Genomic DNA, 11,556 nt, shown 5'->3' with positions numbered 1-11,556 from the left:
ATAGGTCAGCTTGGCCTCCAGAGGGACTGGAGCCTGGGGCACTCCTTTGTGAACCAAAGGAAAAGCAGGAATTTTGAGCTTTTGGAGGCCTTCCCAAGGTGCACATTTTCCCTCTAGCAATGGTCTCCACCCTGCTCTTCTTGGGGTTCCCTCTCCTAGAAGGGTCCTTGAGGCAGAGTTTCTTCAGGTGCCAAGAGCTATTGGGTCCTAAACCTGGAAGCAAGAATCGCATCTACTCTTTCACCGGTGGCATCTACTACGGTCCAGGCTCTGGGCAAATGAATGAACGAAGGAGCTAATGACCAAGTCTTGTGTAGGCTGTGGCCCTGCATTGGGTGCTCTCAGGAGGGAGAGGCAATGGACACACGGTAGTGTTAGCACCAGATGGGTGCAGGGAACTTGGGTTTTATGCTGTTATTCCTTCACACCGCTAGCTGCAGAGAAGGGCTTTGCCTGAGCCATAAGGCAGTCGGAGACTTTCTCACCTTGTCATTGCCCGAAACATAGACTGTGGGAAATGCGCTCGTGTGACTAAGTGGTTGTGCGGACTCTTGGGTGGCTATTGCTTCTCCCGAGTAAAACCCCCTTCTCCTGCCTCTCTGGGGCGCAGTGGAACTAGGTGGAAATGGAGTTCACCTACAAAGTGTCCGAGAGCTGGGATGGGTGAGGTGGGGGTGGGGTGAGAGGTAGGGTTGGGGGGCTGTTCCTGAGACCACCCTCCAACTGCCCTGGTAGTCATGGAGCTTCGGGGCAAGCTGCTTCAGAGGCCAGCCAGCAGTCTTCCCATTGACTAAACTGACTTTCTCTCACTTGTAACCAACATGCTCAAGGTAATTGACTTTCATTTCCTGGTTATGAATCAATGCCATTAACATTGCTTTCAAAAAATATAGTTCAGGCTTGCTGTGCCACCCAGGGACAGGTTGCTGGGGTATGTGTGTTGTTCGTGATTCCTGTCGCAATTTAAAGGGAAACTTCCACAATGTCCGGAGCCCTTGGAGCCCCGCAGATGAAGGAGAAGGATTTCCTCAACTTCCTTGCCACAGGAACCCACTTAGGTAGCACCAGCCTTGACTTTCAGATGGAAAAGTGATGCTTTCTACATCATGATTTGAAGAGGGCCTGGGAGAAGCTGCTGCTTGCGCTCGGGCTGGTGTTAGCGCCATCTGCTCCCGGAACACAGGCCAGCGAACCATGGTAAAGTCTGCGGCTGCCCCTGGAGCCGCTCCTATTGATGGTTGCTTCACTCCTGGGACCTATACTAACTAGATCCAAGAAGCCTTCAGGGAGCTATGGCTTCTAGTGGTGACTGATCCCAGGGCTGGCCACCATCCCCCTCACAGGCGTCTTACGTCAACCTGCCCGCGGTTGTTCTGAGCAACGCGGACTCTCCGCAGTCCTTGCTGTCTCGTGCAAGGGAGCTCACTCAGTGGCTCTGATGTGGTGGATGCTGGCCGGGGAAGCACTCTGCATGTGTGTCACTATCTCCTGAGAGCACCCATGGGAGTTCATGCTTGGTCTTTACCTACAGAAACCGGGAGGAGACTGAGGAGGGACAGGCTGCTGCTGGGAAGGCTGTGACCAAGAAGGAATTTCAGGGCGAATGGACCACACTAACTCCCGAAGTCACTACTTCTCGGCCAGAAGTGCCTGGCTGGTCTGAGGGTGTGCAGATGACCTCTGTACCCGTCCAGTAGTTTCCTACTGAAGGCTGGAGTGCCCAGCCAGCCACTGAGGACTGGTCAGCAGCTCCCGCGGCACAGGCCACAGAGTGGGTTTGAGCCACTGTTGAGTGGTCCTGAGCTTCTCTGCAGACACCTGAGTAAAGGAGGAAAAGACAGAATAAAAATAAAGTTTCTAAAAGCTGAGAAGAAGAATTTCAAGGCTGATGAGATGGCTCAGTAGGTAAAAATGCTTGCTGCCAAACTGAGTTCCTCCCTGAATCCTACATAATGGAAGCATGTGGCCCTGGCCCTCCCTCCCTCCCTCCCTCCCTCCCTCCCTTCCTCCCTCCCTCCTTCCCTTCCCTCCCTCCCTCCCTCTCCCTCTCTCTCTCTCTCTCTCTCTCTCTCTCTCTCTCTCTCTCCTTCTCTCTCTCTCTCTCTCTCTCTCTCTCTCTCTCCTTCTCTCTCTCCTTCTCTCTCTCTCTCTCTCTCTCTCTCTCTCTCTCTCTCTCTCTCTCACACACACACACACACACACACACACACACACCAGCAACCTGTACGTGGAGATCAAGGGTTCCATTGCTCCCCTTTCTGAGTCCAGGACCATCCCCACTGTGGCTTCATTATCTCAGGGGAGTAGGGATGAATGAGCTCATACTGCTTAGAGCCCTGGAACCTTTGCAGAGTGATAGCTGAATCCTCAGGACAACTCAGACCCAGAGAATCGAGGCTGCCAGGTAGGGTCTCCTTCCACCAGCAGAACATTCCCTGAGTTCTGGCCTTGGGAGACTTACCTTTGCGGTCTTGGGACGTGACTTTTTGTTGATAAGGCCCCTTCCCCCCCTCCCAGAGCTGGAGACTGAACCCAGGCTCTTTGCTTACATCATGATTTGAAGAGGGCCTGGGAGAAGCTGCTGCTTGCGCTCGGGCTGGTGTTAGCGCCATCTGCTCCCGGAACACAGGCCAGCGAACCATGGTAAAGTTTGCGGCTGCCCCTGGAGCCGCTCCAATTGATGGTTGCTTCACTCCTGGGACCTTTACTAACTAGATCCAAGAAGCCTTCAGGGAGCTATGGCTTCTAGTGGTGACTGATCCCAGGGCTGGCCAAAATCCCCCTCACAGGCGTCTTACGTCAACCTGCCCGCGGTTGTTCTGAGCAACGCGGACTCTCCGCAGCCCCGTGAGGACGCCACCAAGAGATTTTCTTTAAGGGGTGCGTAATCAAATACATCCTAAGCAATATTACATGGCTGCTGGATGCTGTGTATGTGCCAAATGCAACTCAGAAGGGTCTTCCAGATGTGGTGCACGGCACCTGAAGTCAAGTACACATACAAAACGCACTGTAGAGTTTGAAAGGGTATTACTTTTCCAGGAGTATGCATGGGTTAATGCATATGTTAATATAATATCTATAATGCATATATAATTATAGATGTAGAGTTATACTATATACAATTTATATGTGTATAATACTTTAGACAGGTTTGGTTAGGGGGAAGGAGTATGAGAGTGGAAATTCAGGATTGTGCAAGCTTTTTTTTTCTCTTTCTTCTCTCCCTCTTTTGTTCTCTTTAGGTAGGGTCTCACGTAGCCCAGACTGGCCTCAAACTTGCTGTATGGTTGAGGCTAATCTTGAGCTCCTCCCACTTCACCCTCCAAATGCTAGGCTGGTAAGTGTGAGCCACCCCCCTCCCCCCCAGGTTATGCAGTCCTGGAATGGGACCTGGGACTTTGTGCTAGGCAAGCACTCTGCGAATGAGTTACAGCCCCAGACCAAGTATTTTTCTTTTATTCTGATACATTTTGAAGTCCACAGCCTTGTTAATCCCATGGCTGCTAACTCCTGGATATAGCAAGAGAGCACACCTTTTGTATGTAATCCATCTGACTCACAGCCCAGAGCAAGCTGTCTCTTGCTGGGTTACATAGACTGTCTGCAGGAGACAGGAAACGAGAGACGGCACTGGGAGGCAGAGCCCACTGAAACTGCCCAAAATGGCAATCCTGAGTCTATTTCCCCTGCTTTGTGCAAAAATACAGTAAAGGCACTTGCCGTTTTTTATCTCTCCCTCCTGACCAGTAATGGTGCCTCTTTGTGTGATTCTGGGGATCTGTGAGTATAACAGCTTCTTTTTTTTCTTTTTTCTTTCTTTCTTATTTATTTATTTATTAAAGATTTCTGCCTCCTCCCTGCCACCGCCTCCCATTTCCCTCCCCCTCCCCCGATCAAGTCCCCCTCCCTCATCAGCTCAAAGAGCAATCAGGGTTCCCTGACCTGTGGGAAGTCCAAGGACCACCACCTCCATCCAGGTCTAGTAAGGTGAGCATCCAAACTGCCTAGGCTCCCACAAAGCCAGTACGTGCAGTAGGATCAAAAACCCATTGCCATTGTTCTTGAGTTCTCAGTAGTCCTCATTGTCTGCTATGTTCAGCAAGTCCGGTTTTATCCCATGCTTTTTCAGACCCAGGCCAGCTGGCCTTAGTGGGTTATGACAGTCTCTCCGGAGGCCCTCTGTGTTACTATACCGCACTAAACACATTATGGGTGTTCTTTAAGAAGGGACAAACAACAATACTAAAAGGTGGACGATAAATAGCAGAGCATGGCCTTGTTTTGATCATGATGCAAAGGGGTCGTGCAATGATAGGTCTGTTAGCCCAACCTCAGAATCAAAGAACCAAAATACAACAGATCACCCCAGAGCACCCCAAATCATCCCCTGCTTGCTCCCCCCCGCTCCCAGTGCAGGCTCTGACTCTCTTCTCCACATAGGCTTGTCTTCCTGCACTGAAGCAGGCTGTTGGCTTCATTAGGTAGAGCAATGGATGGTTCCTCCCTACCCCATTCTCACAGCCTAGGGTGAGGGCTGAATGAAGCACACGGCTCCATTGACTGGGGGCCCTTTCAGAGTCTCTGGGCATTGTACACAGAGGTCTTTTCAAATCAGTTTGCATCTTGGAAAAGGCTGCAGTTTTGTGTAAGTCTAGCACTCTGTGGGCCTTATTTAGGTGATGACGTGCCAGGTGAGTGTGGGTCGACGTGTATGTGTGTGCACACATGTGTGCACATGCATGTGAGCGTATGGACTGAGTTGTATGTGAGAGACTTTGGGGATTCTTCTGGCTGGTCCCCACCTGTACCGGCACAAAATAAAGGCAATGCAGATATCAAAGAATATTTACCAGTTTATTGTTAAACTTACTGAACCAAAGTTCCAGCGTAGCACAGGTAGCGAGGAACAAAAGGGACGAGCCGACTCTCCGCGCACCCTTTATTGGCATGGATTCGCCTGAGGCAAACCCCGCCCTCTAAAGGGAGCTGATTTAACCCCTTTATCTCCCCCTTTTGTCTAAATAAGACACAACTAAACCAAATATAACTATAACACCCACCTTTCATGAAGGGAGGTGTCAGAGTCTCTGTCTAAAAGACACGCACAAGCCGGGCGGTCAAGGCGCACGCCTTTAATTCCAGCACTCAGGAGGCAGAGGCAGGCGGATCTCTGTGAGTTCAAGGCCAACCCAGTCTACAGAGTTAGTTCTGGGACACACACACACACTGAAAGACCAAGTGGGACGGCCTTCTGTCATGTGATGACCTTTCCTTCCGATGCCTAAGCATCAGATAAACAATTACATATACTCTATTAAGTCTAACACACGATTTGATGGCATATTTCAGGCAAATCAGATAACAGTTTCTGATTTTTTAATATATAATAAGCAGAAGCTAGCTAGCTTACATGCTTGGAAATTAGTCTGATTTTATATACATTTCTCAATTTACACATCCTATCAAACTCAAATAATTAAGTTTGGGGGTGCTTTATGCCTGAATCTTTCTCTACCGTCACTGATTCCAAAATCAAATTTTAAAGGTTGACTCTCATTTTTCTTCATTTTTATCTGCTTGGGATGATCTTAAGGGCAAAGGGCTTACATTGAAATTCTATTCCTACCCTCAGCAATAAATCATTGCTACCCTAAGTTTGAGAGAAAAGAAAAAACTGGTAGGAAAAATCTTCCACAGGTTTCTTGATGATCTGGGGAGTTCACAAGAGAGACGGGCGTGGAGGCTGCTCAGCAAAAGCAGACACTATACTTAAATGTTCACCAAGAGGACAGAGTTTCTGCACAGTCTTGGGCCTCGTTACCAAGATGCAAAATTATGGTGTGTGGGGGACAAGTTCCACGGAGACCATGGGAGAATGAGTAGCTTTCTCCCTTTTACTGTAGAGAAATAAGTCTTTCAATGCTGACTTTATTTTTTTTTCCAACCACGGGGGAAAAAATAGCCAGCCCCACCACAAACCCAATTTCAGAGCTTTAAAGGAAACTAGCCTCCTTGAGCAAGACTTGTTATTACTTGGACAGAAAACCAAATCGTTTCATTACTCCCCAGCAGAGAAACCGCAGGATTCAAGGGTATAGAACATACCTATTAATACGGAGCCACTGCCTGGCTTTCCAACTGGGAAGATGCCGGCTCAGCCAACTTTATAAATCGTATCTTCTTCTCCCAGAGAGCCCACATTTCCTTCAGTTGTCAAAAATAGCACTGGGGGAGAGCTTCTGGAATTTTCTCCACCAGGTTAGGGATGCCATGCTCTGACTTGCTCTGTCCCTCAGGTCTTGAATAGTGTGTGTTTATGATGGGGCTAGCCTCTGAGAACACGCTTTGGAGGTTGTCTGAAATGTTTAAAAGCTGGGCTGGGGTATAAGAGCCATATGTACATGGCTGGCTGGGCTGGGGTATAGGAACCATATGTAATTGGCTGACTGGGCTGGGGTATAAGAGACATATGTACATGGTTGGCTGGGCTGGGGTATAGGAACCATATGTAATTGGCTGACTGGGCTGGGGTATAGGAACCATATGTACATGGCTGGCTGGGCTGGGGTATAGGAACTGTATGTAGTTGGCTGGCTGGACTGGGGTATAGGAACCATATGTACATGGCTGGCTGGGCTGGGGTATAGGAACTGTATGTAGTTGGCTGGCTGGACTGGGGTATAGGAACCATATGTACATGGCTGGCTGGGCTGGGGTATAGGAACTGTATGTAGTTGGCTGGCTGGACTGGGGTATAGGAACCGTATGTAAATGGATGTCCCTGAGAACTTCTGCTGTCACCATAAAACTCCCAGTAGCACATTTTCGTAAGCTCATGTTGAGAGACTGGGAGACAGTTTGATAAATATTTTATTCTGTTACTCAAAAAAGGGTATTTTTTTTTAAAAAAACCACCAGTTCTTTCCGTGTAAAAAAAAAATCTGCTTTTCCAAAGAGAGACTATTTCAGAGAGAATAATTTAGAGAGCCCAGGAACTTCAGAAATCATCAAAAGAAGCGAAAACAGAGCCTTTTGTTGCTTTGTGAGAAAACAGCAAATACTTTTTCTAAGGAAAATTATTTTTACTATGTCACATTTTACCTCAGTGGATTTTGCTTGGTTTCCCATGTTTAATGCTGTATGGAACTCATTTTGAAAACAGCCCTTTCTTAAGTGTGCCATATTTCCAAAGACTTTAAGGATCAAGATCAGGCATTTATGGCTCATGAATATAGGATCAACATGCCATTTCTCAAAGGAAACCAGATAATTTTAGAATTTATCAAAGTTTAGTAACTGTGGAAAATTGGAGAGGAAAGTAAGACAACATGAATTTGGTATGTCCTCACGAGTCGGAGTGAAGAGTGCCTGTAAGAGTGGAGATTCTGGGGGAGGGGTTGGTCCTGCCTCAACACACAGACTTCGTTGACTCCCCATGGGAGGCCTTACTCTCTGAGGAGCAGTTGGGCAGTGGAGAGAAAGTAGAGGGAGTGGGAGGAGGGGAGGGAGCAGGAACTGGGATTGGTATGTAAAATGAAAAAAGATTGTTTTCACACACCTTTAATCCCAGCGCTCGGGTGGTAGAAACAGGTGGATCTCTGTGAGTTTGAGGCTCCAAAGCTACAGGGAAACCCTGTTTCGAAAAACTAAAATAAATAAATAAATAAATAAAAATAAAAAATTAAAAAAAAATGGGGATTCTGCGGCTGGAGAGATGTCTCAGAGGTTAAGAGCACTGGTTGCTTTTCTGGAGGTCCTGAGTTCAATTCTCAGAAACCACATGGTGGCTCACAACCATCTGTAACGAAACCTGATGCCCTCTTCTGGCATCCAGGAACACATGCAGTTAAGACACTGTATGCCAAATAAATAAATAAATCTTAAAAAAAAAAAAAAAGAATGGGGATTCTCACCCGGGTGACGGTGGTACAAGCCTTTAATACCAGCACTCGGGAGACAGAGGCAGGCAAATTTCTGTGAATTCGAGGCCAGCCTGGTCTACATAGGGTGACCCTTTCTAAAAAAAGAAAAAGAAAAAAGAAAGGAAGAAAGAAAAGAAATGCTTAAAAAAAACCTCAAAATTTTACTTGATAATTCTCTTTACAAAATATTTAAAAAGTATTTTTCATTATTCATGACAATTGTTGCTGCCTGGAAGAGGCTCAGTCCAATTGAGTTATCTGGAAGACATTCTTCAGACCAGGCTGTGCTGTGAGCTCAAGCTTCCCAACTTTCATGAGCTGTCACTCATGCTGGGGTGGGCTTTGTTGATGCAGCTGTACGAGAGTCCTTTCTGCTCCTGTAAATTATCCCTCACCCATATTCCTGTAAGTAACCCCCATAGAACTCATTGGTTCAGCAAGCTGACTCTGGTCTGTTGTCTGTTTCCTATCTACAGACATTTGCTCACACCCCCTGGGCTAAGGTGTCACACAGTGTTGTATGCTCGCATTCTGAATGCTGACTTCGTAGCTGGAGAAGCTGTTTCAGAAAGGTAGGGACCAGCTGGTATAGGCAAGTAACTAAGGCTGGGCTTTTGGAAGGTTCTAGCTGGCTGTGCTGTCTGCTTCCTGGTCCTCTGTGATGTGCACAGTCTCCGCCGTGAGTTCTCACCACTATGAAGATGCTCGATCATGCTGCCCCACCATAATTGACCTCAGAAACTGAGCCACAGCAATCTTCCTCCCTCAAGTTGTTTCTGTCAGAGGCTGTAGTCACAGCACTTGACAGTTTACAGAAATATAAAGAGGTTCCGTGGACTTCTGGGAGACAGGTCTGAATAGAGGGTCTTAGGTCTGGGGTGTGTCTTCAAAGGAGTTGGAGGCGCCAGTGTCTTTGTTTCCTTTCTTCTTTTGATTCTTGGCCATTGAGTGAGACATTGGCCATTGAGTGAGACATTGGTCTCATGTGCCTCCATCATCACCGTCCAGCAACATCCAGCCCAAGGCCATGGGTCCCTCTAACCTCTGGTTGAAACCTCTGAACGTGAGAGTCAAAACAACCTTTTCTTCTTATAGTTAGCTTTCTTAATCTTTTTTTAAAAAAATATTTATTTATTTATAATAATAAATATAATATATATACAATATTCTGTCTGTGTGTATGTCTGCAGGCCAGAAGAGGACACCAGACCTCATTACAGATGGTTGTGAGCCACCATGTGGTTGCTGGGAATTGAACTCAGAATCTTTGGAAGGGCAGGCAATGCTCTTAACCACTGAGCCATCTCTCCAGCCCCCTAGCTTTCCTAATCTTAGGAATTTAATTATAGCGATGGAAAGTTTTATTTAATTAAAAGTGTAGAAATTTGGCTGGGTGGTGGTGGCGCACGCCTTTAATCCCAGCACTTGGGAGGCAGAGGCAGGTGAATCTCTGTGAGTTCGAGGCCAGCCTGGTCTACAAGAGCTAATTCCAGGACAGGAACCAAAGCTACAGAGAAACCCTGTCTTGAAAAACAAACAAAACAAAACAAAACAAAAAGCACAGAAATGTTAACATATGTCTAGACAGAACAGAGAAAGAAAAAAATATAATATCATATTCTTTTCTCAAGAAGACTGAATATAGGAAAAACTTTGTTTTAGACTATAAGAAAAAAACTTGATTTTCTGTTCTTCTGTTTTTATATATATTTTAAATGTACCACATCTGGAAGCAGGAACAACCGACGGCTTTCTGCTTTGATCCAGTGGAGGGCTCTAGCAGTAAGAAGGAAGTGCTGTCTCTCTAGTGAGGTTTCCAAGGTCTGACATGTATTAGAACTGAAAACACGTTTACTGACTTACAAGCAATGCACTGGTCTCTGTTGGGACTGTACACTGCAGAGCGTGAGTCTTATGTAAAACTTACGATGTCTATGCACACCCGTATCCCCTGGCTTGATTTCCCCAGGAGGGAAATTCTCCTTTGTTCTTGGGGATAAGGGACCTGTTACGGCATCTGTCCCAGGTAAAGACGGAGGATGTGAAGATAGGTTATGAGCAGCCCACTGCTCTGGCCGGATGTGTCTTAGGTCCCAGCCTCAGCACCATAGAACCTTAGTATGGACAAGCCCCTGTGTAGGAGCCTGCCTAGTGCTGGAGGTGTAAGCAGTACCTGTGGCCCTGTAGCCTAGCTGCTAGTAGCCCATCCTCTGCCACCGTGTCAGCCGGTCCATCTCGGGAGCTGCTCACTGTGCTCTGCCAAGTCAGCAGGACCCCGTGGCTATGTTGGGGCTTGGAATCAGATTTCTCTCTTCCTGGCTTTGACTCAACTCCAGTTATGCCCTGGATCCCCCCTGGCTTCTCATTAGATTGGCTCTTTGACTCTCTGTCTCAATATCCTCTTCACAGGAGCCGACTTAAATCTACCAGCCTGTAGTGAGCAAGAGCCTGCCAAAATGAGGAGATGGCAGAATAGGACTTTTCCTGTCCTTTCTCTTTCTTTTTTCTTTTCTTTTTTGGTTTTTGAGACAGGGTTTCTCTGTGTAACAGCTCTAGCTGTCCTGGAACTAGCTCTTGTAGACCAGGCTGGCATACACAGAGGACCGCCTACCTCTGTCTCCAGAGTGCTGGGATTAAAGGCGCCTGTACGCCACCACTGGACACCTATCCTTTCTCTTTGGCCCCAGCCACTCTTCCCACCATGCACCCCTGCACATGCAAGATAGACACCCACAGGGTCGCAATCCCACCGCTTCGACAGTGGCATGTGGATTCAGCCCAGCCAGGCTGATGCTCATCTATTCGCTTTAGCAGTATCCTTCTTGAGACGCCCACAGTGAGCCAACAAACAGGACAGGCGCTGCTACACAGAGGGACTAAATGAAGTGGAAGACATTAAGGAGTCAGAAGGTGACGTCTGATGTGTCTACCCAGTGACTTGGGCTTCTTGGAAAAATTCTAGGGCTCTTAGAACTCAATGATGCTTTGTCTATGACGATGTTAGGCACACATGATAAATGAGATGCTCTTCATCCTTAATTAAAGATGCAGGTTTCTAAAATAAATCACCACCACCACCACCACCACCATCACCACCACCACCACCACCACCACCACCAGCAGCAGCAGCAGCAGCAGCAGCAGCAGCAGCAGCAGCAGCAGCAGCAGCAGCAGCAGCAGCAGCAGCAGCAGCAGCTCTTAGGGAAATGAAAGTCTCCGCCCCACCTGCCTGCTCACTCACCCATCCTGTCCTCCTACTCAGTATATACTTAGCTGGGTCACCTAATTAGGTTAACAAGCATTTGAAATGAACTCAGCTTCTACCGCCCGAGATAAGATCAGATTTGAGATTTATAGAATTCAAACAGAAACTCTGGGCTGAGGCTTGGCAGCCCTTCAAATATTTGTACATCTAGTCACTTGGCAGAGAGGCTGAATTCGATCGCTCGCTCCCATTCTCATCCTGCCTGCTTCCTTCTGACCCTGGTGTTGGCTGTCCTTGCATTTTAATTTAATTGGCTCCTTGCCAGGCACTGCTAGAACAAATAAGATTGCAGCCAGAGTTCTCTCACAGCAACAGAGACACCATTTCTTGATGCGTAAGGACAAGAATGATTTTTTTTTCCTCCTT

The 11,556-nt window shown here is 47.3% G+C and overlaps 1 pseudogene; it reads left to right on the top strand.

Moving 5' to 3' along the window:
- The first annotated feature begins 982 nt into the window (after positions 1–982).
- LOC142853887 (small ribosomal subunit protein uS2 pseudogene) lies at positions 983–1,802 on the top strand (annotated as a pseudogene).
- Positions 1,803–11,556: the final 9,754 nt, after the last annotated feature.

This window comes from Microtus pennsylvanicus, chromosome 7 (assembly GCF_037038515.1).
Source record: "Microtus pennsylvanicus isolate mMicPen1 chromosome 7, mMicPen1.hap1, whole genome shotgun sequence".
Classification (NCBI taxonomy): Eukaryota; Metazoa; Chordata; class Mammalia; order Rodentia; family Cricetidae; genus Microtus; species Microtus pennsylvanicus.
The sequence above is the reverse complement of the archived record's forward strand: the minus strand, read 5'-3'. Positions and strand labels throughout refer to the sequence as shown.